At 40.4% G+C, this 8,371-nt stretch overlaps 1 protein-coding gene across 3 annotated transcripts in view; it reads right to left on the bottom strand.

The window, feature by feature from the left end:
- The window catches only part of LOC109911846 (guanine nucleotide-binding protein G(I)/G(S)/G(T) subunit beta-1), a 66,167-nt gene extending 59,797 nt beyond the window's left edge, over positions 1-6,370 (bottom strand). The window contains exon 1 of one of the 3 annotated variants that reach the window (XM_020511222.2): positions 5,955-6,370. The gene's annotated coding sequence lies outside the window, so the exon portion shown is untranslated. The remainder of the gene's footprint in view (positions 1-5,954) is intronic. The other 2 variants (XM_048614911.1, XM_048614914.1) reach the window with 2 other exon arrangements.
- Positions 6,371-8,371: the final 2,001 nt, after the last annotated feature.

The raw sequence follows: 8,371 nt of genomic DNA, 5'->3' as shown, positions 1-8,371 counted from the left end.
TGTGTTCATCCAGCTCTACACCTTGTTATCTCAGATTCTCCAGCATCTGCAGTTCCTACTCTCTGTGCTAGCTCTTTGTACTAGTTTCACTAATCCATAAACAGCCAATCACAATTTGTAAGCGGAACCACAAAATGGCTAAATTGGGTAATGAGAGGTTCCCTTCCCTAAAGGCTGTCAAGCAATGCAACTGGACTTTCACAACAATCCAACACCTTCGTGGTCAGGTTTAAACCTCTCCCACAAATAATATTTTACTTTAAATTTGGCTTCAAATTTCTTAACTGCCATGGTGAGATCTAAATTTACATTCTGAATCATTAGTTTAAGCCTACAAACAGCCCAATGATTTGGTAGGGGTGTGTTTCAGACTCACCAGTACCACAACTATACTGCTAAATCAGATACAAGGACACCCTTAACTCCAGCTTCCTATCACCCAGGCTGTGCAGGCTCTTTAAATATGATGCAAAACTGAGGGGAGTTCTATTTTACTTCGCTCCAGTGTGAAATGCTTTAAGTATTCCAAGAGATTACCATTTTATTGATTAGAATCTCAGAACTATATAGCACTTGAGGTAATTAAACTCAAAACTGTCAATACAGAACAACCCATTTCCATTACCAGACTATTTCCACCATATCCCTACAATTTTCTCCTCTGTATTCATTTAACTTCCTTTTGAAGGCTATTGTTACATCTTTGAGCACCACCCTATCAAAGTCATTCCAATTCCAAATGCTAACTATCTGCTATTTTAAAAATTTTATGCTGCCTCATTCTTGAGCTGTAGTTTTGTTATTAACCCTTCAGCCACTAAAAAGTCCATGTGCTCTCAGCTGATTTTAGCAGCTCTGATAAACTGTCTAACTTTTCAGCTTCAAGAACATCCTTCAGCTTCTCCCGTCTTCCAGAAACTTCTTCAGATGCCTCAGGTCTTTCCAAAAGCAGTGTCCAGAATTGGACAATACTATAACTAGAGTCGAACCAATATTTTAGCAAAGTGTAGCTAAACTTCCTGGCATTTGTACTTCATGGGTCTACACAAAGCTCAGGATCAGCTTGTTTGCTGATTGTCCTTCCAACTTCAAAATTACACATATAAACACTATCACTCCCTGCTTGACCGATTTAACTTGTACTTTTGCTCCTCATTCTTCCTTCCAAATGCAACAGACTTTTCCGTATTGAATCTTATCTGCCCATTCCACCTGTCTATGAATACTTTGGCCTTGTTGAACAACTACAAAAACAGCATTCCAACTGTCGTCCATGTCATACGGTTTAAAGAAACAGCGCAGCTGATCAAAAGGCATTCCAAAAACTCGTGCATAACACTGGAACTCCAAAATCTTCAAATCAGAATGGAAATTTTTTTTTTTTTTTTAAAACTACTGATGAACTATTGCCCAATTCTTCTGAATTTTATATTAAAGTGGAGGAATGGAGGAGTTACGCACAATCCGCATGAAAATTGTCTTGTCCCACACTTCTTCACTTCAACAGATTTCGTACTGTATACTATGGATCTTTACATTCTGCGCACATCATTAAGGAAATTGCTGCATAATATTTCAAGATAAATTCAAGATTGCATGAGTTGGTTCTGTTATAAGTTGATAAGATGCTACAAGTGGGAGTCATAGGATAGTGAAGAATGCATTTGGTATGCTTGCCTTTATTGATCAGTATAGTGAGTATAGGAGTTGGGAGGTCATGTTGCAGCTGTAGAGGACATCGGTTAGGCCACTTTTGGAATACTGCATGCAATTCTGGCGTCCCTGCTATAGGAAGGATGTTGTGAAACTTGAAAGGGTTCCAAAAAGATTTACAAGGATGTTGCCAGAGGTGGAAGGTTTGAGCTGTAGGGTGAGGCTGAACAGGCTGAAGCTATATTACCTGGAGCAAAGACTGACGGGTGACTTAGAAGTTTATAAGATCATGAGGAGCACGGATAAAGTGAATAGCCAAGGTCTTTTCCCTTTTTTGGGGGGGGAAAGAGTCCGAAACTAGAGGGCATAGGTTTAAGGTCAGAGTGGAAAGATTTAAAAGGGACCTCAGGGGCAACTTTTTCAAACTAATGGTGGTGCGTGTATGGAACGAGCTGCCAGAGGAACTGGAGGAGGCTGGTACAATTACAACATTTAAAATGCATCTGGATGGGTATATGAATAGGAGGGGTTTAAGATGGAAATGGGCCAAATGCCAGCAAATGGGAATAGATTCATTTAGGATATCTGGTCAGCACAGACAAGTCGGGTCTGTTTCCATGCTGTACATCTCAGACTCTATAAATTAAAATTTGTTGGTGCTGGAACAGATGGATCGTAAATGCCAGTTTACTCTAAACTGAATTGAGGAGGAAGTGACCTCAAGATGTTAATATATGCAATTCCAAAATCCATTACACTAATGACTGGTACAAATATCAGAAAACCTAATTTTTAAAAAAATTGCAAGTGGTTTCCAATACTGAGGGGGGAAGGTTGTTGAAAAGCATCTTGGCCCCAGAGCATGCTCAGTTCAACGCTATAGAAGAAAAAAATTGCAGGAAGTAGACAAAACTGTATACACAATTCAAATCTACATTTAAAAAACAGCATTTATGAAAATATGAATTTCTAGAAAATTATTAGCATACTGCACAAAATCTTGGTCAAGACGGGGTTTGAATAGTTTCCATTCCATTTTTGGCAAATATCATAATTGAAGAAGTTTGCGTTTAGAGAGGATTGGCCTTACAGAAGTATAGACTCACCATGATAACTGGGATCATATAGTCAAAATTAAAGCAAGTCACTGACAATTAAAATCAGGAAGCAGTTTTAAACAAAGCAGTTAAAATCATTCTCAAAAGATAGTGGCTGTTAGGCTAGTTGAAATTTCAGTTAGATGAGCAGACAGTCATTTGGAAAGCATACTAAGGAATATGGTTAAAAGTAGATAAATGGAAATGAAATGCTGAACTGAAAAATCAATTTGTCTTCGTCTAGTTGAACACTGGAATTGGCTCAAGGAATTGACATGTCTATTGCTTTTCCCCTGATGTAAGTCATAAGGATGATATCATGCAAAATATAAAAATGGAAAAATATAATACATAATCTGAATACACTTCAGCATATTGCTGAATGGTTGTTTCATCAGCAGCACAGGAGAAACCTCAAGAACAGCCTCCTGGGTATGAAATTAGAATTATACACAGCAAAAACAAGAGCATTAATGGGAAAAAGAACATCAAAACACAAGCAAACGAAAAGTGTCAAATGCAGGCTTGATGTTGCAACACATTCTCAAGGTTCAGAACCAGAAACAATTCATTGCAGGTCATTAAGCTATCTTTTAAGAACAATTCAGATAGTTCCATTCTCCAACTTTTTCTGTAGCGTTGAAGGTGCCTACAAAAATAGTTGAATACTCTTGGGAACCATCACGTATTTGGGCAAATGATAAGCCATCCATTATTCAGTAAAAATGGATAACTCACTGTAGCAAGGACCAGGTTAAATCAATAACTCAATTGAATGACGTGTGATGCCAGCTGTGGCTGAATAACTTGGTACTCACCATTTCATTCATACATAATAAGTGGTTAATGAAAGGTCCTAGAAGGTCAAGGGAGCTGTAAGTTTCAAAGTTAGTACATTTAGTAAGATCTGGAAAACACATCAGATCAAACTAAATTTCAAACAGAGCATGGAAGCAATATCTAAACCAAAGTTCTTGAGCAACAAAAACAAATATAGTAATGCTATATGTACAACAATGAACACTGTTCACACTTAATTTTGGTTGGTATGCACAGTCTTAAGAGGATACTTCAACAATATAGAAGACAAAAAAATGCAGGAAGTAGACAAAACTGTACACCCAATGCAAATTTAAATTTACAAACTAGCATTTATGAAAATATGAATTTCTAGAAAATTATCACCATACTGCATAAAATCTTGGCCAAGATGTGGTTTGAATAGTTTCCATTCCATTTTTGGCAAATAAGTATCATAATTGAAGTTTGTATTTAGTCTTTGCACATCAAAACTTGAATACTGCAAATCCATGTACTACAAATTCCAGCAAAGTTTATTCATTTTATGGTTTAAGTTACCCAAAGCTTACCTACACTTCTAATCATCTTAAATATAAAAGCTGTGCATAATTACTTATTAAAGACAGGATTTTCTTGACAAAGATGTTAACTTTTAGTTCAATGAGAGGTGATTTGTCACATACTGCATGTACAGCCTGAAAAACATTTGCTACACTAAATTCAACTAAACTTTATATCAAAAAATTTGAAATCGATTTAATGGAGTTTACAAAGTGTCAGGAATATTTTTCATTGTTCAATAGTTAATGCCCTATCATCATCTTGAGATTGAAAGAAATACAATGGTCCAAATTTAACAAATTATCATTACTAAAAAATGAAATGTGAGTTTAAACATACATTTCAGGACAAGTTAGAAATACCATCCATTTCAGAGGAACTCCCAAAGGGGGTGGGAAATACATCATCTCAGCACTGCCTCTGCCCACCTCTGCATATTCCCAGCACATTTACACAAATAGACATTCAACATTGCTTAGCTACACTTAATCGGGGGGACCAGTGGTATACCTGAAGGAGAACGAGAAATGAAGAAAAGAAGCTAGTGACCAGTTGATGCTAGAATTTTTCTGTACCAAAGGGTAGATGGATATCTGTAAATATCCATTTACATGTTAATCAGAATTTGGATACTAGCTAATTTTGTCTGCTAGCAAGACATCATTTCTCCTACAATTTCACCATCTTGAGGTGGTTAACAAAAGGGTGATTAACAAGTGCATGCAGACAGGCTCTGGAAGAATACCAATTTAACAGAAAAGCTTCCCTCCATGACTTTGACTTGAACTATAGTGATTCTTAAATAATTTGATTCCTTAATATGCATCATATATAAATATATGTTTGTAAGTTCCTATTAGAAAATAGGAAAGAATTCTTGAAATAGAAAGCATTGATTCCAAAACAGCAGGACCCCACCTACTCAATTTCCCATTACTCATCATAAATTCGATACACTAAGGAATAAATCTCTTGGATGTACACATTAACTATCGCACTTAGATGTAAAAAAAAACTATGCATAGAAAAACGACTGTCGAATGAAGGTAAAAACACGAGAAGATGGTTTTAACAAAAAAAAAATCAGACCAAGGCGCGAGTCTCTCTTTCATTAAAAAAAAGCGATGGAGTAAGATTACTGCAAACAGAGATTACCAAATAGTCTTAATATGGGATTGTGGTTGATCAGCCATGGTCTTCCGGACAATAAGTGGCATTACAGGGATGAAGATGTGCGGGAGAAATGACTTTGTTGGCAAAATTCAATAATCCGACGCAGCATCCATTATACTTAAGCAAATCTTCGGCGATGGGCAAATTTCAGAGCCTGGAAACCCAGCCCTGCAAGAAATAAGGAGGAGCCCCCAGCACAATCCTCGAATGTGAAAATAAGCTCTACTGAAAAGACTGGAAATCCACGCGTTTGGCCACTTTGCGGGCAGGAAGCGGGGGAGAAAAATCATTCAAACCCGTCGAAGTATTGGAGTTAGATGCTGGGATTTTACACCCAAATTAACCCCCTCGTTATTTCTTGGTAGAGAGAGATTGCCATCGCCATGTTTGGAGTCCGGGCCCAGATTGAGGAACTCATTCATTATAACGGGGGGGGGGAGGGAAAGAAGGTGGGGGGAGGGTAAGAAAAGGGGGAACCATCCTCTCACCGACAGAAAAATAAAACCCATTTCAAACCCCAACATTTCACATTTCTCACACTCCCACCCCCTCCCAGCGCACACACGGCAGGGAAGGGGTGGGGGAGGGGTGAGATTTACTCCCCCTCCCGGGTATCAGCGACCCCCGAGGCGGGGAGTAACAGCTTCTCTTCCTCTCGGGCAGCCTCACCTACAGCTCCTCGGCCCCGATCAGTAGCATCGACCTCTCTCAGCCCGGGCTCCGCGGCTTCGGCTCCGGAGGCGGCGGCTTCTTCCTCCTCCCCCCCCCCACCTTTCCCCGGCTCTGACTCCGACTTCAGGCCCGACCCGTTCCTTCAGATGTTCTTTTTTCCTTCAATGCCTCCTGTTTGTTTCTCTTCTTCCTTTTCTTTTCCCTGTTGCTGTCGGTGACGGAGGGGGGTATCGGGTTTTGTTGTATTTGTTCCCCCCTTTTCCCCTCTCACTACCTCTCTGCCTCAGCCGCTCCGAACGCGCCAGCCCGCGGCCATTAGATGGAGACAGAGCCACTCACCCGGATGGGCGCGGCCCCAGAACCGCCCCTGCGCCGCACGCCCGGGAAACCCCGTATGCTCGCTCCCGCGCTTCCTCGCCGCGCCCAGACCCCGAGAGCGAGAACGCGCGGGCCGACCACGTGACCTCGCGCAAACCTCCACCAGCAGCGCCCTCTTGTCTACCGACGAGTCACTGCAAGGGTAAAATTCATTCGCCTACTGCGATATTCACCCCATCCATCCTTCAATATTCAACCCCTTCGATATTTACTCCCATCACCCTCTTCAATATTCAACCCCAATCCATCCCTCCAGGCACCTTTTTGAATATCCACCTTTTATCCACTTCCTTCAATATTCATTCCCATCCACCCCCTTAAACATTTATCCACCATTCATTCCTGTTAACATCTACCCCATCTATCCGCTTTCAATATCACCCTATCCATTCCCTTCAACGTTCACTCCCATCTATCACCTTTCAATTTTCACCCTTCATCCTTTCTCTTCAACATTCACCCTCTTCAACTACCTTCAATATTCACTCCATCTACAGCAGGCACATAATACAAGCAGGGTGTACCATCCACAAGATGCATTGCAGCACCTTGTCACAGCTCCCTTGACATCACGTTCCAAACCCACAACCACTAGCTCCTAGAAGGACAAACACAACAGACGCATGGTAACACCAGGACCGCAAGTTCCCCTCCTGGTCACATAATATACAGACCTGGAACTCTATACAGTACCTTCACTATGGCAGGATCAAAACATCGGAACTTCCTTCTTAACAACATAATAGGTAGCACTATGCCCACAATAGCTGCAGCGGTTCATGAAGGCAGCTCACCACTACCTTCTCTAGAGCAATTAGGGATGGGCAATAATTGTCGGCCTAACCAGCAGCACCCACATCTCAAGAATCAACATAATAATCATGGGGGCACCGGAGGGGAAAAGATAAGAAAAGAAAAACCTGCATTTATACGTTGCCTTTCTCAAATAGAAAAATCAAGGCTGACACTCTGCTACACCACAGAAAGAGTGCCACACTGTCAGAGGTAACATGTTTTGGATGAGGCATTAAACCAAGGCCACTTTTCTGTCCCACGGATATATGAACATGTAAATTGTAAACAGTATTAGGTCATTCAGTTCATCAAACTTGCTCCGCTATTCAATAAGACCATGGCTGATCTATTTGTGGCCTCAATCTATATTCCCAGCCACCCTGATAACCTTTGATTACTGTGTTAGTCAAGAATCTATTCACCTCTATCTTAAAAATATTCAATGACCCAATAAAAGATTGCATGCCACTATTTCATAGAAGCGTGTGGAGGATCTCTCCAGTCTTGTGGTCAATATTAATTCTTCAATCAATGTCACAAAACAGATTCTCTGCACATATCGCACTGTTGCTAATGAAAACTTACTGTCTATATAAAAACCTAAAGAACTGCTGGTGCTGGAGAGAAAACAGAGTTAAGGGTATGTTCTGAAGAAGGGTCACTGGAACCAAAATATTAACACTGCTTTCTCTTGACAGATACTGCCGGACCTGCTATGTTTACCCAGCAATTTGTTTTTGTTTTTTACATATTGGCTGCTGTGTTCCCTATATTACAGCAGTGGCTACATATAAGATGTGCTTCATTGGATGCATTTCATTTTAAGACATCCAATAGTTGTGAAATGTACTATATAAATCCATTTATTTTTCATGACCACCAGAAGTCCCAAAGCAACCTACAGCTAATGATGTACTTTTGAAGTGTAATCACTTGTTGTAGCAGAGGAAACACAGCTGCCCACCTGTATTTGTACACAACAAGATCCCACATACCGCAATATGACAGAACATTTGTTCAAGGAGTTGTTTTGTTGAGCAAATGTTAGCCAGAATGCCAGAGAGAACTCTCCTGCTACACTTCAAATGAGTGCCTTAGGATTTTTTATGCCCATTTGAGAGGCATTTGGAGCCTCAGTTAAATACCTCACTTGAAGGGCTGGCATCTCCAAAAGTGCAACAATGCAACAAGAGTATTTAAGGGAGTAGCCCTAGATATAGCGGGTGCATTAGTGGTCTTCC

Source organism: Rhincodon typus, chromosome 31, assembly GCF_021869965.1.
Source record: "Rhincodon typus isolate 14 chromosome 31, sRhiTyp1.1, whole genome shotgun sequence".
Lineage (NCBI taxonomy): Eukaryota > Metazoa > Chordata > Chondrichthyes > Orectolobiformes > Rhincodontidae > Rhincodon > Rhincodon typus.
This window is presented reverse-complemented; position numbering and strand designations above follow the sequence as displayed.